Source organism: Alexandromys fortis, unplaced genomic scaffold (assembly GCF_014885135.2).
Source record: "Alexandromys fortis isolate MF-2015 unplaced genomic scaffold, M_Fortis_MF-2015_v1.1 scaffold_1, whole genome shotgun sequence".
NCBI classification, from domain to species: domain Eukaryota; kingdom Metazoa; phylum Chordata; class Mammalia; order Rodentia; family Cricetidae; genus Alexandromys; species Alexandromys fortis.
The window spans coordinates 10,260,466-10,265,853 of record NW_026067927.1 but is presented as its reverse complement, the minus strand read 5'-3'; positions in this window follow the sequence as shown (position 1 = coordinate 10,265,853).

Below are 5,388 nucleotides of genomic sequence, written 5' to 3'. Positions count from 1 at the left end.
TTGTTATTGAAAAGTAATTCAGGAGCTCGGGTTGTATCTCAACTGGTAGAGTACTTGTCTAGAATGAACGAGGCCCTGAGTTCAACCCCCCATTGTTGCATAAGCGAAGCATATGGGTGCATGCCTGTGATGGCAACACAGCAGCTGGAAAGATCAGAACTTCATGCAAATTTCTGCTTGGCTACATAGGGAATTTGAGGCCAACACAGCCTTCATGAAACTTTGTCTCGAGTCATACCACACACACACACACACACACACACACACACACACACACCATGTGCAAGAAAAGGAAAAAAAAGGTAATTTAAAATGTTGGAATAAAAAAATAGTAATACGTTCTTGTAGAAATGTAAATAAGCTGAAATGGAAGAAATAATATTTTCTGGAGACAGATATATATATGGGGGGGGGGAGGAGAAGGAGAGAGAGGGTGGGAGGGAGAGAGAGAATTAAGACATTGGAAGCATCTTACCTTTGGAGCCCCGAATACCTTAGCACAAAAAGTGGTCTTATTTGCACCTACTATTCACATAGAGACCACTCATTTAAGTTTGTACTAGTCAGCATGTGTCGTCTGTCACCATCACTATGACCACCAATGCCATGGTTGGTATCTTACCGTATCTCTGTCCGTGTTCTTAAAAGGGCTCTGTAGACTAAGGTGGTAATGGAATTTTTTCCCTAGATATATATTTTATAATACCAGCTGTTGCATACATATTATTAAACTTTATTACATTTAGTCATTGCGTTTCATATTATGCACAGGCTGCCATTTCCACACCTTTTATATTTTGGTTGTGAGCCTAGCCTTTAATGGCTGAGCCGTCTCTCCAGCCCTCCACACCTTTTCTAGGATCTGCAGGCCTCCTTTGCCCACCCTCGTTCCCATGGCGAACATTATGTAGGGATGCCTTGCTCTCCTGGCTGTAGATTCTCAGGCGTCAGATTGCCATGCAAAGAGTAAAGCGTTTTAAAGTTTAATTACTGCTGGCAGATTGCTTTCCAACTGCGTGGTAACTCTTTACATTTCTTTTACATAAAGTAAACCTTGTCTGTATCAAACAGCTCCTAAATTGGATGTTTTAGGCTGATGGATATAAAGTGATATTTCATTGTTACCAAATTTGCATTTTATCCGCTAGTACTGAATTGAAGCATTTGTAAGGATATTTGCCATCCATTTTGATTTCCTCTCTGTAAATTATATTTTTGTATTCTTTAGCGATATATTAGGCAATATATGTTTTCCTCCTTAATGTGGTCTTTGGTTGTACCACCCTAATGTGCCCAGTGTCATCCCCTTCACACTCTGGGTATCAATGAAACATAGTGAAGTGTCTGCTTTTGGTGATGCAGAGTTTTCCCCCTCAAATATCAAGTATCCCTGGGCTGATTTTTTTCTTTGATTTGTTTATATGTCCATCAATTTCACATATCTTCTATATTTTTTATGTTGATTGTGAATGTTTCCTGAAATTAATGCCAAGTAATGCCAGCACTTGAGGAGAACCAATGCCAGAGCATCTCGTGTCCCTCTCGGGTCTATCTACGGTAGCCAGGCTACACAGTAAGAGAGCATCTCTAATCAATGAATGTACTAAAGAAGGAATAAGTTTTCTTCTTAAAGATAATAGGTAACTTTCTATACTTTCCGTCATGATTTTTACTGCCTTAAATAAATCAATTAGAAATTGTCCTCCTGAATAAACTTTGGTTTTGTTTGAACTTCAAAATTGCAAAAAAAAAAAAAAGTAATAATAATGGGTTAAAGAGATGGTTTAGGAGTTAAGAACACAGCACAGGCAGCTCTTACAGAAAATCTGAGTTCAGTTCCCAGAACCCACAGGAGCTCACACTCAGGACTACCTGCAGCTCCAGAGCCAGGAGAGCTAACATTGCTGGCCTCCTTGGGCACATACACTCACCTGTACACACACTCCACACAGTGTGTGCACGCACATACTCTCTCTCAAACACACAAGCACAAAAACACACACTCAGGAATATACACACACATGCACTTGTATGAACCCCCCACACCACAGACACATAATTAGCAATAATATCACTAATCTTTTAAAGTAATAATATAACTCTTGTTAAATCCTTTCTTGTTCTTCTTTGAAATTTGTTCTTCTTTAAAACGTGTTTTAAATATTTAATCTTCTGGGCAGAATGTAATATCAGCAATTAGAAGTTTTTAATTCTTGTTCTTCATTCATATATATGTATACATCTTATACAATACACACATATATGGAAGAAGAACAAGTGATATATGTGTGTGTGTGTATATATACACATCCCTTGTGAAGACTATTAAGTTCTAAGAAAAATAGGGAACTGAGGCTTAGAAACAGTGAGTTGATTCAGACTTGTTTTCATATTTGATAATGAAATCGGAGGGTTTCTGGTTAATGATAAATTGCATGAAGTGTAGAAGAGCCCATCGTGGCTTCCTGGCCTAAACTGTGAATATGACTGTCAAAGGAAGATACAAATTCCAAACAAAATGACTGTCAATAACCTTGCTCCATTCTCAAACTGGGATCACTATGTTGGTGGAAGATTGGAACTTTGTTTTTGAAGCCTGGGTGAAATATTGAATGTTGACTTTAAAACCGTATATTCTGATCTGGTCGCCAATGAGTGTGTAACTCCACAACTTAAACACGAGGAGAAGAATGCGTTTGGCATTGTACCCTGCATTTCAGTGAAAACAGAAGTAAATAAGAGGAGGCATGACAATTGCAGTCAAAGACTTAGATTAATAAACTAAACCCTCACATGGACATCTACCAATTGCTTCTTTGATCTTCACTCTTATCTGTACATAAATGGACACAGATACCCTTGCCCGAAGGAGGTATTGTGACTAAGCAAAGAACCTACATGAAGCTGGTGGCACCAAGGGATCAATAGTTTGCATTATTCTTTTGCAGGAAATGTAATGTACTAAAGGGAAAAAGCGTGGGTCTCATATGCCAAGAGTAAATGAGAAAATGCAATATACGAAGGAGATACCCAGCAGTCGCTTTGAAAAGGTTCTGATGCCAAAGGACACTAAGTGGCAAACAAAACGTCCTGTCAGCCTTACCCGTGATGCTGGTAAGGGAGTTATTAATTAATCACCAACCAGCCATAAGGTGTTACGGAGCCTGTTACGTTTAAATATGCTTTATTATCTGACATCCAACATATGGCACATGGTTATGGGGGTGGATGGCACTAGTTTTAAAGGTCATCACTACCCAAATGAGCATATCTGAGATGGAGAAATTAGTTAATGCTCTCAGCTGCTGATTTAGTGTGAACGTATCCAACAGAGTCGAGGCACTCCAGATGGCAGGCAGCGAAAATAGCTAAGAAAGATGATGTGTGTTAACTGTTCCTTAATGACACCAATGGCTCACCGGGGGAGGAGAGGCAAGGAAGAGAGGGAAGGAATCCTTCTTCAAGTACTGATGTAGCTCATGGGCAAAGCAAAGATCTTTTTATCTGGTTCTGAGGAAATTAACTCCCACTAGCAACAAATAGAAAAGGCACTCTTGCATCCATAGTGTTAGTATTGCTATGGATGGGTATTCCCACACATTGTTTCTGTTAATATTTGATGAGTCTTTCCATATGCTAGCGCTGTTTTGTGTTTAACATTCATAGTTTTAGTTATTTCTCTCAACAACTCACGGAGGCAGTTATGCTGAAGCATTCGGGCTAGGGAGCCAGACTTCATGGACTCCAGTTCTATGTCAGTAACTTCAACGAGTGACTTCTTTGAGGCAGTTTGTCCTGGTGACATTGCTACATGCCTTACAGATATGTGGCAAGCTCCCAGAGAGAGCACTTAGTGGAACGTCTAAGTCATAGTGAGTATGCAACAAATTTTAATGCCTCTGCATTAACAGGTAAATTTGTCTTTGTTCAAAGTAAGGGAAAGAAAGATTGTAGATATTAAAGATCATGCCCACAGTCATAGGACACAAATTCGAAGTCAGATCTAAGGCTGCCTTCTAAACTGGTATCATTACGCCGATCCACAGGAGAGCATTTGCCACCAATGCAAGTCACTCTCTCAGGTGCAGGGCAAATAGGCCTTCCATGTAAATAAGAAGTTAACTGTAATTCTTCAGCTAACTGCAGTATCACAGCAAGAAAATTGAGGATCCCAAGCAGAGCCAGGTCCAAATCATTTGGTCTTCTATTAAAAAGAAAAGCAAACAAATTTGCTCAGGTTTGTAGTGGGACAGTCAAGATACAAATGTGGGTGTGCACTCACAAACTCTCTGTGTGTGTGTGTGTCTGTCTGTCTCTGTCTCTGTCTCTCTCTCTCTCTCTCACACACACACACACTGGGAAGGAGAGAGACACAGGTATGGGGGAATGAATAGCAATCTTAAATATTAAACCATAATTCAAGTTGAGTTTTCCTAATTGAAGCATCATCATCCTTCTAACATCATCAAATCTTCTAAACTCTAAACCTCTCTGATTGTTGATGTAATACATATAGAAAATTCCCCACCTGGTCTCTTGTTAGAGGCCACAGTTAAAGTTTGGGTGCACTAAAAGTATTGTATACAATCACCTTCCAGTTGTAGACATGTTACAAATGAAACATGAATGCATTTCAAGATTAGACTTAGATTCCATCCCTATAATATCTCATTATATATATGGAAAACTTATAATCTTTGCAACCCGAAATACTTTTGTTTCCACACAGTTTAGATGAGGAACTCTCAATTTATGAAGACAAACATCAGTTTTAAAAATCCCTTTACTTTATTCAAAATGCATTGTTACTTTTATTTGAATTTGCCATCCTCAGGGCAGTTAGTCTGTCTTGACTTCATCCTTTCTTGCATGTAAGAAATGAATTGCATCAGGAGTCAAGGGGCATGGCCAGGGCTGCACATTTAGAAAGGGGAAAGGCTGGACTCTGGATTGTGTAGAATACTGCGCCCCTGATCTGCTTGTCTAGCTTAGTGATCTAGGCCAATAGCTGTCTCTCAATCCAGAGCAAGACTTGCAGGCATTTGGAGGTCTTGCTAACCCAAGAATGATCAGAATCCTCACCCAGTGTTTTGTCATTCAGATGGCTTTGTGGGAAGAGATGGAGAGACCCAAACACTGGCATTTATAACAGTCAGATGATAAGGATGCTGACAGGGGAAGAGTCACTTTTGAAGAATTTGTAATTAAGTAGACTTCAAAGCTTTGAGTTAGGGATACAGAAAAGATGTGGGTCCCAGAGCCACCACTAGGCAAGTATGAGACACTGAGCAATCTTTCCTCAGAACTTTGCATCTCACATCTGCTCAGTGGAGGTGTACCTCATTAGAGTCCTTTAGGCTAAGCCAACAATCATTAAATGATACAGTT